The sequence below is a fragment of the Cryptotermes secundus genome, unplaced genomic scaffold (genome assembly GCF_002891405.2).
Source record: "Cryptotermes secundus unplaced genomic scaffold, Csec_1.0 scaffold966, whole genome shotgun sequence".
Taxonomy (NCBI): Eukaryota; Metazoa; Arthropoda; class Insecta; order Blattodea; family Kalotermitidae; genus Cryptotermes; species Cryptotermes secundus.
Genome location: NW_019733846.1, coordinates 691193 through 703161, shown reverse-complemented (window position 1 = coordinate 703161; position 11969 = coordinate 691193). Strand labels below are relative to the sequence as shown.

General features: G+C 45.3%; 1 protein-coding gene across 2 annotated transcripts in view; it reads left to right on the top strand.

Moving 5' to 3' along the window:
* LOC111868277 (early growth response protein 1) overlaps positions 1 to 11969 on the top strand; it is a 90046-nt gene that overhangs the window by 1079 nt on the left and 76998 nt on the right. The gene's annotated exons all lie outside the window — the stretch shown is intronic.

Genomic DNA, 11969 nt, shown 5'->3' with positions numbered 1-11969 from the left:
ATTTATTGATCATGATAAATGAAATAAACGGTCGGTTCTTGTTAAATGGAACATCAAAGACACCTTTGCTACATGAAACAGACTACTGAATAGAGATTGCTGCACTCTTCGGCGATGTGATACCGTGTAGCCTGGTAGATAATTATATTTTGGAGTAACATGCTGAACATAGAGATAACATGTTCCCCTGACGGCAGGGTCTAGCAGACAGTGATCTTCAGGGTCGGGTTTCTTCTATTGCTAGTGGGGTGGGACTAAGTCCCTTGTACTGGGCCAGTTCTGGCCTATTGTACCAGCCCCACATAACAGGTGAGGGTGACTGTGGAGCAATTGGTGGAATGAAGATTGGCAGGGGAAACCGAAGTACTCGGAGAAAACCTGCCCCTCTTTGTCCACCACAAATCCCACTTGACCACACCCGGGATCGAACCCGGGCCGCCGCAGTGGAAAGCCAGCGACTAACAGCTTGAGCTATGGCGCGGCCTTCAGAGTCGGCTTGATAACTTCAAATCTTGCACAGGTTACGAGATACCTGCGCTTCCAGGACTTAGTGAGTACACATTGTCAGTCGTAAATTGAGGCATAAGTAAATAAACAGACTTACTTACTTACTTACTTACTAATGTGAACTTAGCCCTTCTTGAGGAGCTGATAATTCTGCAGCTACTCAAGAACTTCCCAGCATTTTATGGAACCCGAAGGTTTATTACTGTGTTCACAAGAGCGCTCCACCGGTCCCTATCCTGAGCCAGATCAATCCAATCCATACCTCTTAAGATCCATTTTAATATTGACCACCCACCTACGCCTTGGTCTTCACAGTGGTTTCTTTCTTTCTGGCTTTCACACCAATATCCTATATACATTCCGCTTCGCCCCATTCGTGCTACATGCCCTTCCCACCTCATCCTCCTTGACTTGGTCATTCTAATTATACTTAAATAAACAGAGTGCTATTAAGAAATGGGAAAAGAGAACAGATTCATAAAAGAATTTACTGCCAATATGTCTATCTTATTCATCCATTCATTCGTCAGCGGCTCTAGAGCCCTTTGTTGGGCCGTGGCAACTTCTTCAGTTTCGTAACCTTATGAACAGTTAGTGGACTCCTTGGACGGGGGATCAGTCGGTCGCAAGGTCGCTACCTACACACAAGACAACACAAGCACAGATTAAATGCACACAGACATCCATGCCAATTAGAAATTAAATTACTGTTTGAAACGAGAAATAAAACATTAAAATAACTACATGTCACTGTTGGGACACACGATAGAGTAGTTGGTTAAGGCACTATGCTACAAGCTGGAAGGTCGCGGGTTCGATTTCCTATGAGGTTGAATTTTTCAATTTACTTAATCCTTCCAGACGCACTATCGCCTTGGGGTCAACTGAGCCTCTATCAGAAAAGAGTACCAGGAATCTTCTCGGGGTAAAGGGTGGTCGGAGCGTAAGGCTGACAACCTCACCGCCATCTGTGAGACGATTTTTTAGAAAATGTGGGTGCCTCAACGTCTCACAACCCTACGGGCCTCCACGGCCTGTTACAGGGATAGTTTCTTACCTCGTAACCCCCCCCCCCGGAAAATAGTACTCTTAAACTTAGAGCCTCTTTTTCCTTTTGCTATATGTAAATTAGCCATAAAATGTACTTATTATCCACATTTAATGGATAGTTTGTATAATTATTGGAGTTAAATAAAAAAAACTTAAGAGGGTTCTCTACAATAAAATTCCCACCTGTAACGTGGCCGCAAGTGGCCAAGTAGACGCATGACCTACTAAGTTATTCTGACATATTAAATTGCCCGTACACTACAATTCCTTAATTTATTTTTGCTGTTCCTGGTGGTTGTTTGTTGTTGTTGTTGTTGTTGTTGTTTATTGGAGAGGGTGGGTTTCCCCATGCACTTAGACCATATATTGCTCCATTGTGAGTCACCCTATAATATTCTACCAATCTCTATACCCTACCGGTACTGGTGCGTGCCATCAGTCCCGACTCAGCCAGCGAGTTCGGCCTCTACTGGCTCAGCGGTATCTCGATGCTTCCCCCATCTACCAGAGGCGTTAGAGACTACTGTTGGGCGGGAAATGTCTTGAATTTGGCTCAGAGGTCCCCTTGGGACATGAGGTTCTTTTACGTGCCGTAAAGCTACGACACGGGACCCACGGCTTAAAGTCCCTCCCGGAGGACTTGTTCCCTGAATTTTTCCGCCCTTAAAAATTCCACGACCTCCGCCGGGTTTGAACCCGCGTACCTTGAGTCACGAGGTGCGAACGTTACCCCTAGACTACGGTAGCCGCTGTTCCTGGTGGTTACTCCGAAACATCGCTTGGAGTACGCGACGTTATAGTACTCTTCAGATGATATTAAGCTTTGGATTCTCTGGATTGTGGACTGCATCCTTCAGTCTAGTGTTCCTGAGGGACCTGCCTCCGTTCTCAGGCGAAGAGCCAGAGGGGCCGGCTACTCAGCTGCCTTCGTCAATAAGGATTGTCTCAATTCACTGACCTCTAGTGAAAAATATCCGTTTTTTTTAACGAACACAAAGGAATAGTTATTTTGCCACATTTTCACCTGAAGACAGAAAGAGTTTCAATCTGCGAAACTCTGTATTATGTTTAGAATATTGAAGGAAGGGTAGAAACCTAGCGTACTGCCTCTGGATTCCGGGACTAAAGCCACGGAGTTTGTTTGTTTGTTTGTATTGTTATTCCTTTCTTCTTTTCCTACTTCCTTGACGGGTTACACTCTCTCCGACCTGTTTCTATGTAGAATTAATTATGAAGCCTTGAATCTTACAGACAACTGTAGTAGTCCTTGGACGGGGGATCAGCCCTGTCGTAAGGCAGCTACCTACACAGGTCAACACAAATCCAGGAAAGACAGGCAGACACCCACCGTTTGAGTGAGATTCGAACTAACGATCATATTGTCGGCGAGAGCGAAGAGATTATCGACAACATAAAATGACAAATATTATGAAGCAATTAAACTATAAAAGCGTCCCAGTTTAAACCAGTGAGACACAAACCTACTCATATATTTACGCATTAAACTACTGCACTGAGTAACTAGATAACTATCTCTCTATGGCTCTACAGCCCTTTGGACCTTGGCCTACGTACACTCGGTAGGACCCTTTGGACGGGGTATCAGCCCGTCGCAAGGCCGCTACCTGCACACAGAACAACACAAACACAGACAGCCACACCTCCAGTGGGATTCGATCTCAGTGTTCGAGCGGGCGAAGACGGTTCATCCCTTCGATCGCCGCGGCCACTGTGAGCGGCAGATAAGTAGCTACTTCTAAATCTATGGAAGAAAGTAGTTGTGGAGAAGCCAACAACGTAATTCTTTGAGCTGCTCAACATGACCTTCCCCTTTCAGAACCAGAAGATTCATCACCGGTTTCAGAACCCCCCGTCACTAGACTCCCCTTGAGCCCATCTTGAGAACGTCACTGGAACTAGATCCTCTGACGCGTACCCAAAGCTCACAATCAGAACCTCCCCTCACATTTAAAAACTAAAACTTTCTGCCCGTTTCTGATAGCATCAGTAGCGTAGTTGGTTGAAGCACATACTACAAGCTTGCAGGTCTCGGGTTCGATTCCCGATGAAATGTTAACATTTCGTAACATGCTATTTTCTTTGCTTGAGGGGTTGTTTGTCCTCCACTGAACCTCAAAGCTGGTGGGAAATCTCCTAGGAACACTCCACCACTGCTTATTCAACATATTCGCAGCTACCCCCCTCCCCCCAAGAAATATCCTCCGGAGCTGAAGTTCACCCTTGGGAGCTGGTGACTAAGAACAAATGCAACAGGGAGGCAAATGTTACCGGCCTGTAGGTTACGCAGAAACAAAATAACAGGAAGTTTTACGAGTGTTCCCAATCATCAGCGCATTAAAGCTAACAGAATAATCGGCAAACAAACAAACGCGATGAGAAGAAACATAATACCAAAACATACACTGCAATAGACATCAAGGAAAAGAAAATACACCCGCAAGCTTCATACAAATGTATGGCATCTGAGATCTTCATGGAGGTGAATATTCGTGGAGAGAAGGGAATCATACGACTTACCCTGTTTAGTTGATGGTGATAAGTTATAAAGTTTACGTAGGGGCGATGAACAATTTAACCCTCTAACCAAACAATCTAAAAAGGTAATCGAATGGGCAGAACTACTGTGTCTCATTCGGAAGGCCCTAAATTCAAATTTCGACGTCTCACAACCCTATGGGCCTCCACGGCCTCTTACAGAGACCACTTTAACTTTTGTGGTTGCCTACTTACGGTAAGACGTGCCGTTAAAGCGCTTTATACCTAAGGTAGAGCAGTTTGCTGGGCTTCGCCAGCACAGTCATTCTTGATTTCAGGCCCTGCCGGAACCCATGCCTATATTTTTGTTCTGAGACATTACGTGTTCTGAAATGGGGTCTCCTCTTCGACGAAAAGAGTGACAATTCTGAGAAGGGTTTAGAATTACATTCGTGAAGCTTATATTCATTTTGGGGAGCCGGGATAGCGTATTCGGTATAGCGACTGGCTACGGGCTGGACGACCGAGGGGTCGCAGTTCGAGCTCGCGGTGCTGGCAAGAATTTTAATTTCTCCATGTCGTCCAGACTGTCCCTGGGACCCAGCCAACCTTTTATACAATGAATATCGGTGGGTCTTTCCAGGGGGTAAAGCGGCAGAGGCGTGAATCTGATCACTCACCTCCAACTAGTGCCGAGGTCAAGAAAACGTGGATTATATAACTCCCCCATACGCCTTCATGGAGTAGTTAGTTAAGCACAGGGGTAAACTTTACTTTTTATATTTTATATTAATTTTGGATCTGTCTTTAATAACCCCTTTCTTCAGTTTTGTAAAATTCTTATGCTTCAAGCTATTTTATTCCCCTTAATAAAGAAACATGCTCATTTAGAAAAAGTAAAACTGAAGCAAAGAAGAATCTCGCTGGGCCTTTGAAGTTTGTAACATTTTCGCTACTGCTACACTTGCAACACTTGCAAGCTCAGTGCTGCCACCATTCTCACTGCGTTTCATGCGACTCGGACTGATTATAAATACATTAAAGAGTGAGTAGGGAACAAAAGCATTTCCCGCAACACTATAAACTTAACGCCGGGGGGGGGGAGGGATCTCCCCCCCAGAAATAACAAGGTACACGCATACATAATCATCAAAACGTTTAGAATCATCACAGACATTTGTACCGTTTCACAAAAGCTCCTGTTAATTTAGGGTTTACATTTGTTAAACTGAGATATAATTAATACATTTTAAATTACAGAAACAGATGGTTTCTACCTGCTACTTTACCGCCCCTGGGGCCCATTTTCTTTCTTTGATCGCCACCATATAATTCCACCGCCTTCATATTTCTTGGTACGGGATTATTTTATTAAAATTATATGTTCAAATTTGACCGTGCCTTACCTCAAGTGTTTAGGCTATGTTGGAGCCTTGTTTCAGTATGGATGATAACAGGTGAGACTTATGCTGCACGAAGCGGCATTCAAGCGGCATTTTTCTGAGTTTCTCCTAGTTTTCCTTGCTAATCACCATTCCACCATTGCTTCATAATCACACCCCCCCACTGAGAAGGCAGAGAGCCATAGTCACGCAGCACACTATCATATAGTCGAGTTTTAACTTGGGCACTACCCTGACACTTGGCTAGTTACAGAATACGGAAGATAGTAAAGGCCGTGACGTAGTTGAGGTGGTAGACCGCTTGCTTGCCCAGGTTCGATAACCACATTAAGTCATATGGGATTTGTGGTGAACAAATGCATTGGCACAGGTATTCTCCATCTACATTGGCTTCCCCTGCCAGTTCTCACTCCGCAGACTGCTCCACATTCACCTACCATATGAGAGCCCCACTAGTGTCACGTCTCACCCCATACTAACAAATTTCTCGTACCTAGAGTACAAATGTTGTGTCAACTCCGTTTCAAAGTACCGATTGCGTTGGCTTAGCCTATAACGCTCTAAAATCTTCATTCAGAAAGTGTCTGGTTCGAATCTCAGCCCGAACACCGATTATCCTGAAATCATTCGTGGTTTTCCTCAATCAGTCCAGAAATATGGCCGGAGAATACCCTGAATTAGGCTACTACTGTTTGCTTCCTTGACCGCCTCTGTGGTCTAGTGGTAAGAGTTCCTGGCTACAGATCCAGAGGTCCCAGGTTCGATTCCCGGCCCTATCGGATTTTTTCTGAGAAGTAGTGGGTCTGCAACGGGTTTCACTCAGCTTCATGAGGGTAATTGAGGAGCTGTTTCAAGGAAATAGCGGCTCCAGTCTAGAAAACCGAGATTAACGTCCGTAGGGATTCGTTGCGCTGACCACGCGACACCCTCTATCCGCAAAAGTTGGCACTAACTTCGCCGACAAGCGACGGTCGCTCGGTCGGTATAGTTAGCTTGCGGACTAAAGCGACGGAATTTGTTTTCTTTCTGTCTGCTTTCATAGCTTTCCTAATTCATTTTTCTGTGGTAATACAATCATTCGACACTATGTATTCGAAGTTACTGAAAGTGTCGTTAAACATACGGGACTGAATAACCCGGCTGTGCTCAGTGCAGGAGACAGCGAACGGTATGACAAGAACAGCGCCATGTTGATGGGGGAGCCTGAAGAAATACCAAGTTTATTTAAACACATACATAAAAAATAAATTACCGAATTGTATAGTGGAGCGTGTAGAGCCGTTATGAAACGACAGCGAGAAAAGCAAATATATCAGAGCCGTTTCTAGGCAACGGGTCGTTAAACAACTTCCCGCTGCAAAGGATATATGCATGCAATAAAGATACTGTTCGAAACGGTGTTTTCTGCTCGGTACTTGCAAAGGTGTAGAAGGAAGACGAGTGTTCTGTATGGGAGGCTGCGAAGTAAAAGAAAAATTTGAAGGGAGCCGCCATTCTGAGAGGACTTGAGGGTGAAAGCTCAAGAATCTCCATTATTAGTAACCATTATCAGAGAACGGCTGGAAAAGGCTTAGCGAGTGCTGTGGTGATTTGTGAATTGTGGAGATTAGTGATGGCGCTGTAACTGCTTGTAGTTCTTAGTCGTGCGTATAATCATCATCATCAGTAATCTGTCAGACGACAGGTCCACAGTCTCTTCCAAAACAGTTCCTCCACTTGATGCGATCTAGAGCTTTCTCCTTCAAATAAAAATATCCTCTTCTGTCCCCAAGTTCATCCAGCATCTTCTTACGTCTTCTGGTCTCTTCTATCCACCCCTCTATCTTCGCATACATGGCATCTCTGTTTTTGGAAAGAGAAAATGATCAGTAAATCCAATATCCAATCCGGACCCCGTGACAATATTACGGGTCTATATCTCAATTAGCCTACTGAAGCGAGATGCGAGATATGCCGGAGTGTAGTGTGATAGGACACCACTAGCACTGAGATTTCTTTCCTCTGGAGTGGAACGGCTGGAGCACTCAAGCCTAAGAATGCGAGGAGCTATACCTCCACTCTCTCATAAGTCCTCGTGGCAAAAGGCACTTGATTAGGCACACGAACAGTGTCATTTTGGCAGTTCATGTTACGACGCTGTCAACTTCGGATGTCAGGAGAAGTTAGTGATGAATTAGGAATGGTCTGGAAGGTAGCGGAAGTGACGCAATCCAGGACCCATACCTACCGACCTTTGTATCAATGCACAGAGAAATCCCACGAAAAATCTCAAATCAAGTTAGCCGATGTTCACAACGAGATTCGAACCGGACACTTCACGAATATGAATCTAGGGCGCTGCCTCCACGCCAACCCGGTCTGTTCTTTCTTGTTCTATCCACAATTCTGGACGAAGCAGTAATAAATTTATGTCTTGAAATGTGTGAACCTAAAAATGGGTTTAGGAACCCCGTAACGGCGTAGTTAGGTGTACGTTATGTGAAGAATAGGTTCCAGAAGGTTAAAAAGGTAAAGCTACCCTTGTAACAGGCCGTGGAGGCCCAGAGGGTTGTGAGACGTCGAGGCTTCCATATTTTCTAGATAATCGGCTCACAGATGGATATGAGGTCGTCAGTCTTACGCGCCGGTCTCCCTTTACCCCCCAGGAAGATTTCTGGTACTCGTTTCTGTTAGAGGCTGAGTGGACCCCAGGGAAATAGTGGGTCTGGAAGGATTACGTCAATTAAAAAATCCAATGACTTCGTCGGGAATCGAACACGCGTCCTTCCTGCTTGTAGCATGGTGCCTGAACCAACGACGCCGCCGCGTGCCCCAAGGATACGTTCCATAGCAGATGTAAATATTGTGGGACTGACCCACTTTGGTCCTCATGCAACACAACATGTAGCCCAATGTGCGAGGCATAATATTACAATTTTAAACCGCATTCATGACAGTGACCAAGCTGCCTAAGCGCTCTCTCTCTCTCTATGTATAAAACAAGAAGCTCTGGGAGGAACTAATCGTCTACTTTCCTTTCATACGACACGGACCACATAGAAAACGACGCTAAAACAATTCTTTTACCGGGCCGTTGACTAGCAGAGGTAAGGTGATACACATACTGACACACAGAGCTTCACTACTGTGGCTTTCAGGAATTAGAGGGAATAATACAGAGAGACACACGGACAGCATGGTGATCTCGTAAGCCTTTTGTTTTTCCGAAATAACGAAAGTAGGCTCAAAATGTCTCTATGTGATGAAAGCTCTGAAATTACTGAAAGTGCCCTAGGTCAGTTTATCACAGCAACGGATATTCGAGCGTTCACAAGTTGTGCGAACGTATATTATGCAGTTGGTCACGAACGAACGAGCAGTCTTCTGTTTCAGTCCACCGTGTCTATTCTATAAGTACATATTAATGAAGATACAAGTTTCCCTCAGGGTAAAGCGGCAGGGGCGTGAAGCTAGCCATTCATCTCCATCTACTGCCGAAGTCAAGAATGTTTGAGCTATACTTCCACTTTCCCTCATGTCTTTACGTCACAGTACTTGACTAATGAAGCTCAGGTGCAACTTTACCTTTATCTTATTTTAAATGTAGTATAATATATAAATGAGACCGTTTTCGGTTGCATATTTGTGCGTGTTATTAGTGGGAGATGACGTTAATCGTTGGCCTCCATGCATCATTCAGTAACATTTGAGACTTGATAGGAACATGGGAGAAAGCAGGGGAAGTTAATAATACGAAAGGCCGTACCATAGCTCAGGCAGTTAGTCGCCGGCTTCCCGGGTTCTAGCCCAGGTCAGGGCGTGTGGGATTTGTGTATAAAGTGGCACTGGGGCAGGTTTTCTCAGAATACTTCCGTTTCCCCTGCCAATTCTCATTCCACCGACTGCTCCACACTCATCATCTATCAGCCGGGGCTGGTACAATAGGCCAATCAGTGGCTGACTTACCGAGTGGACTCAGTCTCACCCCACGGCAAGAAACGAATAATCTTAAAGCTTATAAACAAGTGATGAGGCTTCCTGTGTTGCTGTGGAGAGACAATATCTTCCAGAGTTTTGTGCTCTTTTTACACCACTGAAATTTATTACTTCCTGCATTATCTGTGCATAGACGATTAGTGTCTTTGGGGTGCGACGCAACGGAGTGTTCTACCTTGAAGATGGAGGCGGCGGGTATTTCCGAACCTGTAACTGTCTACAAGAATATACTGCGTGATATCCCAGAAATCAGTCATCTTCAGACGAAACAGACTTCTGCCAGAAAGTGGTACAGTACAAGAGTAATCCAGTTCTGGCAGATGAATGCGTCGGAATGCGTGCCACATGGAGGCAGAGGTTGCCGCTCTACCGGCCGTCACGTGAACTATATAATGTCCTTCGTCTGGCTTAAACGCTCTGTCACTGTTACGTCATGGACTTCAAACGCAAAGTTTACGTTTGCTGTTCCGTAGCAAATTTACCGTCCGTTGGTCCCTACAGCTTTGCCGCTATCTTCTGTCAGTGCATGTTACAGCACACTTACGTCTTTTCTTCTCTCTCCCTTTTACTCGTTTTTAATCTTTTATTTTTTCCCTCTCTTTTGCTGGCTTCTTTATACCTGCCGTTACTGCTCGACTGTACTGCCTAATCCCAAACAATATTGCGGTCTTCATATCGTATATATTTCCCACGTGACGACAATTACCGATCCGGCTGGTGTAGCGGTAAAGTTCTTCACTCGTGTTCCTGAGATGCTCAGCTCGAGTCTCAGCTGGGGCACCAGCTTCCCGGCTGAGGATTCACTCCAGATCCTTTCCAGTTCACGGTGCGTCACTCACCCTACCTACAATCCGACGCTATACTGACGGAGCTGCAAACTGAACCGCATAATTAATTTAATCTTATGTTTAAGTTTCGATATTCTCGTGGTGGTGACCACTCAGATTGCTCTCTTCTTGGCTGTGACACCGTGTATTCTTGTAGGCGGATACACGACGTTTCGGAGGGACATTGCGCCTTCATCATCGGGAGAGAATTGTGCAAAGTGCTGATAAATATTATGTGGCCCAGAAAAAGGCCGTTATTCTGTCAACCATGCCTGTTAGCCCTCTATAAGGCTGCATTGCCTTAGTCCCTATCCTTGGGTCTCAGTGGCCACCTTCCGTGCACTCTGCCTATGTAACCTTGGAGTTTCCTCCAACTTAAGGGTTATTATTATTATTATTATTATTATTATTATTATTATTATTATTATTGGAGGGGGTGGGTTTCCCCATGCACCGCGACTAATAGTCTATTGTACGTCCCCCTTTGATATTCTACCAGTCGCCATACCCTAACGGTACTGGTGCGTGCTATCAGCCCCGTTCAGCCAACGAAGTCGGCCCTCGGTACCCGATATTTCCCCCATCTACCAGAGGCATTGGAAACTACTTGGGCGGGAAACTTGCCTAATTTTGCTCAGAGGTCTCCTAGAGACATGAGCATCTTTTACGTGCCGTAAATCTGCGATACTGGACCCACGGCTTAAAGTCCCTCCCGGAGGGCTTGTTCCCTGAATTTTTCCGCCCTTAAAAATTCCATGACCTCCGCCGGGTTTGAACCCGCGTGCCTTGAGTCATGAGGTGGGAACGTAACCCCTAGACTACAGAGGCCGCTCCAACTTAACTAACGTCATGGAATTATAGCTAAAAGTTTGTGACGGTGGCATATGAATACAAGTATTATGTTTCTGGACATTATCCATCGTCCCGTTTTTATTTAAAACAAACAGCGTTTCGGAGACTGACTTCTGTCTCCGTATTCAGGCGGAATCTACTCAGTTGGGCCCAATCGACGGAACTTGTCCGTATCTCCGGACACCTGTACCAACACAAGATAGTTTATATATACAAAGCACTGAACAGATCATCTGTGGGAGTTAAGACACAAATTAAAGAACATTAAAAAACTCCAAATACATGAGGCCCAGCACATATGTGCATGCACACTTTCACGACTACTCTTGTTAAAATCAGAGTACTATCAGAATAGTCGTCACTAAAGGGACTCCCACTATTGCGGCGCGAGTCAGAGAACTGCAACTGCGTCCAGTGTAGCTCAAGCGGTTAGTCGCTGGCTTCCCACCGCTGCGGCCCGGGTTCGGTCCCGGGCCTGGTCAAGTGGGATCTGTGGTGCACAAAGTGGCGCTGCGGCGGGGTTTCTCCCGAGTACTTCGGTTTCCCCTTCCAATCTTTATTCCACCAAATTCTCCATCATGATAATCACCTGGGGCATGTACAATAGGCCAATCAGTGGCCGCCGTGCCGAGAGACCCAGTTGGACTCCCCCCCCCCACTAAGTGAATTTAAAAGAAAATTATGTGTGAAAATTATGTTGTTTTGTTGGTGCCCTACAGAGAATTTGTCTCTTTAGTGATGAATTCTATTCAAGGAGTTCTTTACGTTATCAGAGATTATCTCCAGTCACAGGAGAATTTGTGTTATCGCCAGTTGAAGATTCGTCAGGATGTCTCGCCAGTCGTTAACATGCGCTTTC